This window comes from Symphalangus syndactylus, chromosome 2 (genome assembly GCF_028878055.3).
Source record: "Symphalangus syndactylus isolate Jambi chromosome 2, NHGRI_mSymSyn1-v2.1_pri, whole genome shotgun sequence".
In the NCBI taxonomy this organism is placed as follows: Eukaryota; Metazoa; Chordata; class Mammalia; order Primates; family Hylobatidae; genus Symphalangus; species Symphalangus syndactylus.
In genome coordinates, this window is record NC_072424.2 from 84,565,539 (window position 1) to 84,579,082 (window position 13,544).

General features: G+C 43.7%; 1 long non-coding RNA gene across 1 annotated transcript in view; it reads right to left on the reverse strand.

Moving 5' to 3' along the window:
• LOC129463028 (uncharacterized) overlaps positions 1-13,544 on the reverse strand; it is a 42,908-nt gene that overhangs the window by 5,263 nt on the left and 24,101 nt on the right. Inside the window, exon 2 of the long non-coding RNA XR_008650993.2 lies at positions 5,422-5,578. This is a non-coding gene — a long non-coding RNA (uncharacterized lncRNA). The remainder of the gene's footprint in view (positions 1-5,421; positions 5,579-13,544) is intronic.

Sequence of the window (13,544 nt, forward strand, 5' to 3'; positions counted from 1 at the left end):
GCCAACACATATCATGCTGAGGGCAGGAGGAGGTCCAGCCCCTGCCTCCCCAACCAGGAGCAGCTGCAGCTCACAGCACCATTTGCCCTCAAGCTAAGCCACACCTAGTTCTTGAGCTCTGGCCAGAATGACTTTAGCCTTGCCAATCTAGCAGCTCGTCAGGCTGAATCAAGCATTTTTTGATAGTTCATGGATGCAGCAGCATCTACTGGGCCCCTAACACCTAGAGACCCACAGAATTCCTGCCTTCCGTCACCCGTGACTGGTGGATTGACTTGGCCTGCATGACTGGGATCTGACTCACATTCCTAACCCAGGCTGGGGCCCTGACACCCTGCCTTTCTCTTGCCTGCATCTTACCTCAGGCACCTGAACCTAGTTTCATATCCCCAGGCAAGTTCCTGCTCTAAAGGAATGGTCACCCAGAACCACCCTGACAAAAGCTTTCATTCTATTTCAGCTACTGTTTCCTGCTGGAACTGTCTGCCTCTATGCCCCAGCAGGGGGACAGATTGCTGTGGGCCCTGAAGACTGGACCTTGGACCACTCGCACCCCCTCAGGCCAAGGCCTGTCAACTTCTGGTACCAAATTCTTCCTCATCCCTACAAACCAGGGATGCTGCCAAAATACCAGAAATCCTTATTCCTGAGCCTGAGGTGGTATTTGAAATGGGTCTTGAAGGGTGGCCAGGATTTGGACAATAAAAGAGAAGACTTCCTCTGTCAGCACCAGGGTCCTTGATGAGAGCCATAGGGTGATGGTGTAATTCATTCAAATCTCTATTAGGTAACCCCAACCTCCTGCCCCACTCGATAGGTAAGAGTACAGGTCGTCCTGGTCGGTGGAATCAGCTCCTGCCAGGGCACCTGCTTGCTGCACAGACAGGTGTTCAGTCACAGTTTCCTCCTGGAGTTGGGTTGTATAAATACAACCAATATCTTCCTAGGGTTCTTAAAGTGGAACTTTACAGCCAAATTCTGTAAAGAGAATTTATGACTAAAATTTACTAAACATATTCACTCATTATTCACAAAATCAATGAGGCTAGAGAAGCAGGAACCTGTCATAAAAGGCTCTTGTAGGACACATTAAGGAGCTTGGATTTTGTTTAAGGAGACAGTGTTGAGCTATCAAACAATTTTAATCTAGAGAATAATGTGATCAGATGAGGTTTTAAGAAAATGCCTGGCCAGGCGCCGGGCCTCACGCCTGTAATCCCAGCACTTTGGGAGGCCGAGGCGGGTGGATCACCTGAGGTCAGGAGTTCGAGACTAGCCTGGCCAAGATGGTGAAACCCCATCTCTACTCAAAATACAAAAAAAGTTAGCTGGGTGTGGTGGCAGGCACCTGTAATCCCAGCTACTCGGAAGGCTGAGGCAGGAGAATCACTTGAGCCCGGGAGGCGGAGGCTGCAGTGAGCCAAGATCGCGCCACTGCACTGTAGCCTGGGCAACAGAGCAAGACTTTGTCCCAAAAAAAAAAAAAAAGTAAACAAAGAAAATGCCTATGCTGTTGTAGGCATAGAGGTGGGAGTGAGGGTTTGGAGACTTGAAAGAAGAAGCCAAGAGGCCACTTCTGCCCAGTTGCTCCATGAGGGGCAAGGAGATTCCCAGGCTGCAGGCTCCTCCACTTGCCCTGTCTGTTTTCGTGGTGCTTTCTGCTGGACTCCCCACCCCTCTGCTGTATCTCCTGCCTGCTCCCCCTTGGGTGCTTCCCTGTATTCCTTTTATCCTGTACTTTTCCACTTGCACCCTACGTCAGTGTTTCCTGAGCTCATCTCTCCTTTTCCTACTCTCTGCTCTGATATTCAACACGGGGTGGGGGGCGGGTAGTGGGGAGGGGTGGGGAAAGCTGCTTGCTGTGCCCCAGGTAATTCTCTCATCCTCACTGCCAGCTTTAAGGGGAAATACTGGTCCCAGAAGACAAACCCTTCCTCCTGTCTGTTGGAAACAAGTAGGTTGATTTTTCCATCACAGGAGTGAAACAGCAAAGGCTGTTGGTTGTACCAGTGGATCCAGTGCCTACTAAGAGCTTACTACTCATTTCTATCCATTTAGTGTGGCATACTCCAGAAGATTCTCTTGCCCCTCCCTTAACCCAAAATACTTCCTCTACTGGTGCCTGAAAGCCTACCATTAACCTAGTCATTCTTTTGTGTTAATCATTACTTTATCCTAATGGTCTTCCTTTGAACATAAAAGCACTCCCAGAAGGGAAAAGATTTGCTTCCTAATGCCTCTATGCAAATGAAGAAGGGAGGGGAAAGTGCCGAAGGTTTCAAACCTTCCCAATGGGGTTGGAGTATAAATCTAATTTGACTGGGTGCAGAATTAACAAAATACATTGAAATTATAGAACTGCTGATGTCCATATAGTCATTTTTCCATTTTTAATCTTCTTCATTTAACTATAACATACATACAATAAAGTCTACAAATCTTAAATGTACAGCTTTATACATTTTACATATGTATATACTATGTAACTACCACCTAGATTAAATATATTTCCAGTGCCCCTAGAAGGCTCCTGCGTCTCTTTCTAGTCAATATTCCTCCAAAAATAACCACTTTTCTGACTTCTGTTACCCTGGAATAGTTTTGCCTATTCTTGAGCTTCATGTAAATGGAGCCACGTGGATCCCAGACTTTTTGACTCAATAGAATATTTTTGAGATTCATGCATGTTGTTGCACATATCAGTCATCTGTCCTTTTCTACTATTGCTTAGTGTTCCATGGCATGTATTTACTACAATGTCTTAATCCATTTTTCTGTTGATAAACACTTGAGTTATTTCCAGTTTTGCAAAAAGCTGTTTCCTATTTTGAATAAAGCTGCTGGAACATTCTTGTACAAGGTTCTGTGAACATATGCACTAATTTTTCTTGGACTATACCTAGCGGTGGGATTCTTGTTTCATAGAGTAGACGTGTACATAACTTTATTAAAAACCATCAAATAGATTTTCGAAGTGATTATATCCTTTTGCGTTCCCACCAGCAAATGTGTGAGAGTTGCAGTCACTCCACATTGGGTCAGTCTTTTCAATTTTAGCTATTCTGGCAGAGAAAATTTTGCAGTACTTTTGCTACGAGAGGTAAACTCCTGCGCTGGGGGTCGTCGGCAGAATAGAGGTCTCCTATCAATGACAGATGTGGAAGCAGAGTTCTGATGAGTTTTTGTTTTGTTTCATCTTAATAACGAGAAACTGTGGGGCTAGAAAGCTAGAGACATATTTTTTATCTTGTATCAGTACCAACTAAAAGAAAGCCAATTCTGGGGGTGGTGGGAGGGTGTCACCAGTGGAGAAAAGGGCTAATTTAGGCTAATTCTAGGATAACACTCCAGGTAGGGTGTTAAGACAATACTGCAGGCCCATGTCTGATGATCCAGTCAGAAAGGGAGCTCAGACCAGGATGCTTGGTTGCCAGTAAGAGAGACTAGCTTGAGCTATTAGGTTGGTGCAAAAGTAACTGTGGGTTTTGCCATTAAAAGTAATGCCATTACGTTAAATGGCAAAACCCCGCAATTACTTTTGCTCCAACCTGATAGCATGATCAAGTGGGAATGTACGAAAGGATATTTGTGTACCCACAGAATTGACAGAGTTGAGAGCCTGGCCTGGAGATGAGCAGGAACTGAGGAGAATCCAGAAGGCCAGGAGCAGGTAAGCTCAGTCGATCAATGTGCTTCCCTGTTAACTGTTTCTGTCATCCTTGTGTCACCTGTTCGAGGTTCAAAGATCCAGAAGTGTTTATCAGATTTGGTTGAGCTTAGGCCACATGCACACCCTCAGGGCTGGAGGAAGCAGAATCTGGCCACTTCACAATCTTCCATGGTGGGGAGCAGGCACCTGGATTATACCCCACTAAGGCTGCATCCATGAGAATAAGTAATTCCCCAAAAGAAATCAGATGCCATCAGGAAGGAGGAATGGATGTTGAGTAGCCAAAGAAATGCCACATGTTCACTACAGGCCTGCCTTCAACAGCATTAAATTCACACTATCGTGTTAATAGCTATTGGGGGGATGAAAGGAAACTGGCCTGGGCCTATAGGGTGAGCAAGGAAAGGGAATTTGACATCAACAATAAAGGCCTAGCCGATTTGCTCACCGCTTCTCAAATGGACTTGAATAAGATGATAATGCATGACACAAAATTTCTTCTTCTTTTTTTTTATTTTTTTTAGATGGAGTCTCACTCTGTCGCACCCAGGCTGGAGTGCAGTGGCACGATCTCGGCTCCCTGCAACCTCTCTGCCTCCTGGGTTCAAGTGATTCTCTTGCCTCAGCCTCCTGAGTAGCTGGGACTACAGGCATGTGCCACCATGCCCGGCTAATTTTTGTATCTTTTTAGTACAGACGGGGTTTCACCATGTTGGCCAGGATGGTGTTAATCTCCTGACTTCGTGACTCACCTGCCTTGGCCTCTCAAAGTGCTGGGATTACAGGTGTGAGCCACCACACCTGGTCACACAAAATTTCTCAATTTGTCATTTTTGGCATGTCTGAGTCACTCTAGGATCCCCTTGCAGTGTGGTACAACCTGTGTGAGGGGATCCTGGGTGGAGGTGGTGGGAGGTGGAGACTGTGGAACGGGGGGAAGATCACAGCCCAGGTATGGCACTCTTTTTCAGGTGTGAGCTTCTAAAGGCCTAAGCAAACGTCTGAGACTTGAGGACAAAAAGTATGGGTTTCAAAATACGTAAATCAAAATACCCATGATCCCAGCACTTTGGGGGGCTGAGGCAGGGGAATCACTTGGGGCTGGGAATTCAAGACCAGCCCAGGCAACGTAGTGAGACCTCATCTCTACAAAAAATTTAAAAAATAGCCAAGGGTAGGCTGGGTGCAGTGGCTCACACCTGTAATCCCAGCACTTTGGGAGGCTGAGGCTGGCAGATCACCTGAGGTCGGGAGTTCAAAACCAGCCTGACGAACATGGAGAAACCCCTGTCTCTACTAAAAAAAAAAAAAAAAAAAAAAAAAGAAAAAAAAATTAGCCAGGCATGGTGGCGCATGCCTGTAATGCCAGCTACTTGGGAGGCTAAGGCAGGAGAATCACTTGAACCTGGGAGGCAGAGGTTGCAGTGAGCCGAGATCGCACCATTGCACTCCAGCCTGGGCAACAAGAACGAAAAAAAGAAAAAAAAAATAGCCAAGGGTGGTGGCACATACCTGTATTCCCAGCTACTTGGGAGGCTGAAGTAGGAGAACAGCTTGAGCCCAGGAGGCCAAGGCTGCAGTGAGCCATGATGGTGCCACTGCACTGCAGCCTGGGCAACAAAGCAAGACTCCATCTCTCAAAAAAAAAAAAAAAAAAAAAGATAAGAGAAAAGAAAATAGCAAATTCTAACTTTTAAAGTGCTCCATTCAGCATTTAGGCAACCTTTCCCACTCTTAGGTGGCACTCCTACCTCGGCTCAGAGCTTCTCGGCCTCCAGCCCATTATGCATTCTTCCAAATGACAAAGCCACCAGAAAAGAAGAGACAGCACAGGCTCAAGGGACCCGGTTCTCCACAACAGGTTGCCACATCTTGATCTGCATCTGAAGCAAAGACTCAAAGTCTGCTCTAGAAAAGAAAAAAAATGACAAAAACCTTAACCACATGGTTCAGAGATCTAGTTTTTGGATCAATTTTTTACTTGGAAGAGTACTTCCGTTGTTCAATGGAAATAACTCAACATAGCTTTATATGTAGAAAAATAATGAAAATGTCTGAGTTACCCAATATTGGGTCAGCCTGGACTTCTGGAGCATGCATTTTTCTACAAAGGAAAGAAAACTGGTCTGGTTATCAGAAGACCTAAGTATAATCCAGGCTTTGTCATGAACTCACTACATGACCTTAGGAAAATCACAACCTTTATTCTTCAATTTCCTCTTCTATAAAATGAAGGCAATTGACTAAATGGGCACTGAAGTTTGTTCCAGTTCCATGATCACTTAAATTCTTAAATAAAAGAAGAAAGAAACCATGTTATTCTCTGTGACACATCTCCCCTAAGGCACTGCAGAAGACCAAACACAAAATAAAAAGTATTTCAATCCAAAAAACCATGCTCAATCTCCAAGTCTCTGCAGCCTGTGATTAGTAGAATCTATCTTGCCATAATTGAGCAAAGTAGTTCTAGGAAAAAATTATACCGAATTTTACTAAATGTGCTTTCATTTGAAACCAGAGCCTTCCTTGGTTAGCCAGACCACTAGGACTGACATACTGTACCGATTACATAATGTGAGCACCATCAATATCCTTCCATTTTAGGAGAATTGGCTTTTTAGCCATCAGTCTAGAGCCCGCTATAATTTATTTTCTTTGTGGTAAGCGGATAACATGTCTACATTAGTTAAATTACTTTAATACGTGGTTGCTTCAGGCTCAAAAATTCTGACCACTCTTTTCAAGGAAACATCAACCCACGACATGTGGACTAAATCTCCATTTTTATTTCTTTGTTCATTTTTGCTTTTTCCAAATGACTTCATTTTTGTTGTGAATGCTAAATCAACTTAAATTTTGGATTTTACTAAATACTCTGATATTTGTGCTTGTCTTTTAACCAAATACGTTGCATCCTTTTGCACCCCACCACTAGGCAACACAACTGTGATCAACTATAAATTGCTGGATGGTGAGTTCTTTATTCTGTCCACAGCAAGATAAATGACTTCCTTGCCTAACCAACTTCTCAGGCAATAATAATCTGAACTCCTCTCACTCTCCGTCCTTCTCAGAGGAAGCCAATACAAGACATACAAGTCATGCTGCTGATCCACGTGAATGTAATTTGAGCAGTTTCAAAATGTGTAAACATATTATTAGCAATGTGTTTAAACAGCACCTTTCCCTTTGGTGTTCATAATCCTTTAAAGTTATAATATAATACTCCTTCCAGCATCACTTGAAAATATATACAGCACAGCAAGAATTATATTTTTCAAGAAATGTGATGGTTATGAATAAATAAAAATGATTTCTCATGTCTCACAAGCATTTTTATTTATTTATAGGATCTATGTATCCCTTGCTTCTTTCAAAAAGAATTTGAAGCAACTTACAAACTAATATGTGTAGCCCAATTCTAACAAAATAAGAATAAAACCAGGATGGGAGGTAGAAAAGCTCTTCCCAAACACGACAGGAAGACTTAAAGGAAAATGTGACAGATGTGATTACACAGAAATCTAAAAGTTCTGTGTTGCAAAGATCAAGCAGCAGAACAACAGACAAAGGGTAACACCCACAACTGTGTAAAACTGCCTGTAAAATGGTTATGGTTGGTCGTAACAGGCCAACCACTCAAATGTTTTGTGCGGAGAACATGATGGTTAGGTCCCGAAGAAATACAAATAATGCAAAGTCTTATAGAAAAAAAGATGTAATTCTAGCTCCTACAGAAGGAGTTTCTTTTCTTTCTTTCTTTCTTTTCTTTCTCTCGTCTCTCTCTCTCTCTCTCTCCTTTTACAGGTCTCGCTCTGTTGTCCAGGCTGGATAGAGTGCAGTGGCGCAATCTCGGCTCACTGAAGCCTCTGCTTCCCAGCTTCAAGTGATTCTCCCACCTCAACCTCTCAGTAGCTGGGACTACAGGCGTGCACCACCATGCCCAGCTAGTTCAGATGGGATTTCCCCGTGTTGGTCAAGCTGGTCTCTAACTCCTGACCTCATGTGATCCGCCCACCTTGGCCTCCCAAAGTGCTGGGATTACAGACGTGAGCCACCGCACCTGGCCGGGAGTTTCAAATTAAAACAAGATGACAGTTTTCACTCAGCTGAGTGGCAAAAAATAATAAATAAATATAAAAATAAAAAGAGCGTGGCATGTAGTTTTATACGAACCTTTTGGTCGTTTAAAAATTTTTTAGTGCAAATGATGCTGCAAGGAACATCCTCGTACATATATTTCTTAGCAAATACATAGATATTTCTATAAAATAGGTTTCTAACAGCAAAATTGAATTAAAATTTATATGCAATTTAAAAATTGATACATACTGCCAGATTTTTGTTGTTGTTGTTGTTTTATTTTTTAGAGAGGGTCTCACTTTGTCACCCAGGCTGAAGTGCTGTGGCACCATCACGGCTCACAGCATCCTCGACTTCCTGGGCTCAAGCAATCTTCCCACTGCTCCCCACCCTCTGCACTGCCATGCCTGAGTAGCTGGGACTATAGGAGGGTGCCACCATGCCTGGCTAATTTTTTAATTTTTTTTTTTTTGTAGAGACAGTGTCTCACTGCACTGCCCCGGCTGGTCTCAAACTTCTGGGCTTGAGCTACCCTCCTGCCTTGGCCTCCTAAATGACAGATGTGAGCCACCATGCCTGGCCTAATACTGCCAATTTACTCTCCTAAAATATTGCCCTACATTATATTTACATCTGCAGAATATGCATATGACCATTTTCCCCTAAACATGCAATTACTATACACCCCAGTAATTGTACTCTTGGGCAATTATCCCAGGGGAAAAAAAAAACACAACAACTTATGTTCACATAAAAACTATACATAAATGTTCATAGCAACTTTATTTATGATGGCCAAAGATTGAAAAAAATCCAGATGTTCTTGAATGCTGGTTAAACAAACTGTGGTATATCCAAATCGTGGAATACTACTTAGCAATAAAAAGGTGATACACATACCAACTTGGATGAATCCCCCAGAAGTTATGCTTAGTGAAAAGAGCAATCCCAAAAGATGGCAAACCAAATCAAACTACATGATTCCATTTATATGGCTTTTTTTTTTTTTTTTTTGAGACAGATCCTCACTCTGTTGCCCAGGCTGGAGTGCAGTGGCACGATATTGGCTCGCTGCAACCTCTGTCTCCCAGGTTCAAGCAATTCTTGTGCCTCAGTCTCCCAAGTAGCTGGGATTACAGGTACACTCCACCATGCCCGGCTAATTTTTGTAGTTTTAATAGAGATGGGGTTTCACCATGTTGGCCAGGCTGGTCTCAAACTCCTGGCCTCAAGTGATCCACCCGCCTCAGCCTCCCAAAGCGTTGGGATTATGGGCATGAGCCACCACACCTGGCTCCATTTATATAACATTTCTGAAATGACCAAAGTACACAAATGGAGAACAGATGAGTGGTTGTCAGGGGTTAGAGATGTGGGGAAGGGGCAAGACAGAAGAGGGTGTGGCCATAAAAGGATAACAGGACAAATTCTCCTGGTGATGGAACTGCTCTGTATCTTGACTATGATGGTTGATACATGAACCCACACTCAGGATACAATTGCATAGAACTAACACACACAAATAAGTACAGACAAAACTGGGAAAGTTTGAAGAAGATTGATGGATTGTATCAATGTCAATATCCTAGTTTTGGTATTGTACCATAATTTTGCAAGATATTACCATGGGAGAAACTTGGTAAAGGGAACGGGTATCTTTCTGTAACATTTTTTAAAAATACATATGGGGGGCCGGGCACGGTGGCTCACGCTTGTAATCCCAGCACTTTGGGAGGCCAAGGGGGGCAGAACACGAGGTCAGGAGAGCGAGACCACGGTGAAACCCCATCTCTACTAAAAATACAAAAAAATTAGCCGGGCGTGGTGGCAGGCACCTGTAGTCCCAGATACTCAGAGAGGCTGAGGCAGGAGAATGGCGTGAACCCGGGAGGCAGAGCTTGCAGTGAGCCAAGATTGCGCCACTGCACTCCAGCCCGGGCGACAGAGCGAGACTCTGTCTCAAAAAAAAAAAAACAAAAAACATATGGGGGTCTCTCTACATTGCCTAGGCTGGATTCAAACTCTTGATCTCAAGCAATTGTCCCACATCATTAGGACTACAGGTACACGCCATCATGCTGTGCTAATCATTTCTTACAACTGCATGTGATCCTACTATTGTCTCAAAGTAAAAAGTTTAATTAAGAAACATATATAAGGTGGATCTATATAACATACTATGAGGTTTATGATATACTGTTGCATGAGAAAAGCATCTCACAAGAAAATAGGAGCAGAGTGTGATTATATTTATAATAAACAAAGCCCTATATCAGATTGTATGTGAGCAAATAAATAGAAAATGGTGGTTATCTCTGGAGAAAAGAAAGGGAAAAGAAACTTAGTTCTTGCTCTATATTATTCTGTATTGTTTGCCATGGTTTACAATCAACATGTCTTACTATCATGATTTCTAAAAATGTTTTCATTTTAAGGATAAATTAAATATGCCAATAATGGAGGATTACAAATCTCTCTAGATTATGGGACAATGAGCAGTGTCTCAATCGAGCTGGGATCAGGGAGAGGCAAGTTTCTGTAAAGACAGCAGGAGGCTGTAGACAGGGGAGTGGAATCTGAGGCAGAACAGGGCTCTCAGGAGAGTGTCCTGTGAAGAGTTTGAGGAAGGTATGTAAAGGGTTGAAGGTAAGAGGGAAGCTGGAAAGGTATCCTTTTTGGGCTATCCAATGGTGACAAAAAATAATATTGCTTTGATTTTCTTTTGGGAGTGGAGGCAGAGAGGTGGTGGCTAGTATCTGGGGCTTTCTTTTGGTCCTTCCTACCATAATATTCCTCAGGGAACCAACATGGGGGTTCAGCCAGTTACTGAGCATGTCTCCTTACACTATACAATCTAGTACAGAGGCCAGGCGTGGTGGCTCATATCTGTAATCCCAGCACTTAGGAGGCCAAGGCAGGAGGATCCCTTGAGTCCAGGAGTTTGAGACCAGGGTAAGCAATATAGTAAGACCTTGTTTCTACAAAAAATAAAAAATTAGCCGGGCATGGTGGTGCATGCCTGTAGTCTCAGCTACTCAGGAAGCTGAGGTGGGAGGATCCCTTGAGTCCAGAGTTTGAGGCTACAATGAGCTATGATCACACCAATGCACTTCAGCCTGAGTGACACAGAAAGACCCTGCCTCAAAAAAAAAAAAAAAAAAATCGATGGCAGGAAATTACGTGGGCGGTTTCACTGAAGTTATACAATTTCAACACAAATAACCATAGGCCATCATTGGCTCCAGGCTTTGAGCCAATCTAGCAGACTACAAACACAACTTCCTGGTGCTTGAGCAACTTGTGAATCCTAGATGATGTCCCATGTCCATAAACTTAGCCTGATAGAGCCTTACATAGTTTCCCCCTTGTTCTAACACCCCGAAAAACCTCCCCATTACATATACTCCTCTGGCTCCCATTTGTCAAGATCTTGTAACTCTTTCAGTGGATAGTCTCTATCACTCTGGAGCAGGTCTTATATATCTCTCTTTCTGGGCTATGTTGGAATCTAATTCTTGTTATAGAACCAGAGGCAAAAAGAAGAGAGGGAGTGGGTCTGAGACGGCATCAGTTCCTGAGGCAACGGTTCCAGGTGTAGTCACTGAAAAGTATTTTTTTCCGGAAAGAGGTCTTCGGGAAATTTAGGATTCAAAGTTCTCAGCCTCATCTATGTCCCACTAGTGCCTTGCATTAGTATTAGAGACCTGGCAAGGTTGAACCTTTAATTGCCATAGAAATTCTGCAACCCTTGCAATGAGGCCCAGGGCTTGACTGTGAACTGCAACAACAATAGATTGTTGCAATCCCCTCAAGGTTTCCATAGAGGCTTGGCTCTACACACAAGTATTCTTCAATATATAGCTATAGCTCTTAATTTATCTTTTTGTCTATATATGCTCTCCATAACTGTAAGACATAGCCAGCTGGCTCCATAATCTTTAAAATCACTACTTTTGACAGAACAATGAAGTGTCACTGCTATGGTTTGAATGTCCCCTCCAAAACTCATGTTGTAATTTAATCGCCATTGTGACAGTATTAAGAGGTGGGACTTTTAAGAGGTAATTAGATCATGAGGGCCCCAACCTAATGAATGGATTAATGCAGTTATCACAGGAGTGGGTTAGTTACCTTGAAAATTTGGTTTCTTCTCCTGCCCTCTCTTGGATGCCCTCTAATGCCTTCCAATTTGTTATGACACAGAAAGAAGGCCCTCATCAGATGCAGCCCTTTCAGTCTTGGACTTCCCAGCCTCCAGAACCATGAGCCAGATAAACTTCTGTTCTTTTTTTTTTTTTTTTTTTTTTTGAGAGGGAGTCTCACTCTGTCACTCAGGCTGGAGTGCAGTGGCACGATCTCAGCTCACTGCAAGCTCCACCTCCTGAGTGCACGCCATTCTCCTGCCTCAGCCTCCTGAGTAGCTGGGACTACAGGCACCCACCACCATGCCTGACTAATTTTTTATATTTTTTAGTAGAGACAGGGTTTCACCGTGTTAGCCACGATGGTCTCGATCTCCTGACCTTGTGATCTGTCCGCCTCGGCCTCCCAAAGTGCTGGGATTATAGGCATGAGCCACTGTGCCCAGCCACTTCTATTCTTTTTAAATTACCTAGTCTGTGGTGTTCTGTTATGACAGCAAAAGATGAACAAAAACAGCCACAGTCACTTCATCTCCCAGTGTCTTGTTATGGTATTATGATACATATATTGGTTTTCATCCATAGTTCCTGGGTCCTGACTCCCATCGTCCTTTTATAATGTTGGGGCACCTTAGACCTCAGGAAACAGAATCTCTCTCTCTGACCTTCTCCTCTCCTTCTTTCACCTGCCCAAGGCAGGACTCTAATCTGATTGTCAGTCAAAAAACCTTCATTCCAGAGAGAGTCCTGCCCCATACCCTAGAGGAAGGAATGGTACACAGAGAGGCCAAGTAAAGTCTAAACAGATGGGCTTTGCTGGGTTTAGATAATGCACTTTTTGTCCAATCACATTTCTACACAGTTGTCAATCATGCCTACGTAATGAAGCCTCCATAAAAACCCAAGAGGACAGAGTTTGGGGAGCTTCCAGATAGCTGAACACATGAAGGTTCCTGGAAGGTGGTGTGCCCAGGGAGGGCGTAGAAGCTCCAGGTCCCTTCCCTCATACCTTGCCCTACACATCTCCTCATCTGTATCCTTTATAATATCCTTTGTAATAAACTGGTAAGTGCGTTGTTTCCATGAGTTCTGTGAGCCATTCCAGCAAATTAAAGGAACCCAAAGTGGGGGTTCTTGGGAACTTCAGCTTGAAGCCAGTTATTCAGAAGTTTTGGAGGTCAGAACTTGTGGCCAGTATATGGGGAGATGGGAGGGAAGTTGCAGTCTTGGGGACTGAGCCCTCAACCTGTGGGATCTGACACTATTTCCAGGTAGTGTCAGATTTAACTGGAAGACACCCAGCTGATGTCCACTGCTGATATGTGAGGAACCCATCCCCGCCCACATTTGGTCACAGAAGTCTTCTTCTATACTGATTGTTGTGTTGTGGTGAGAGAGCAGAGGAAAAACTCAGCTTGATGGTTTTATGAAATACTTGCCCTCCCCTTACTCTGTTTTTTTTTTTTTTTTTGAGACGGAGTCTCGCTCTGTCGCCCAGGCTGGAGTGCAGTGGCGCAATCTCGGCGCAATCTCGGCTCACTGCAAGCTCCGCCTCCCGGGTTCACGCCATTCTCCTGCCTCAGCCTCTCCGAGTAGCTGGGACTACAGGCGCCCGCCACCACCCCCGGTTAATTTTTTTTGTATTTTTA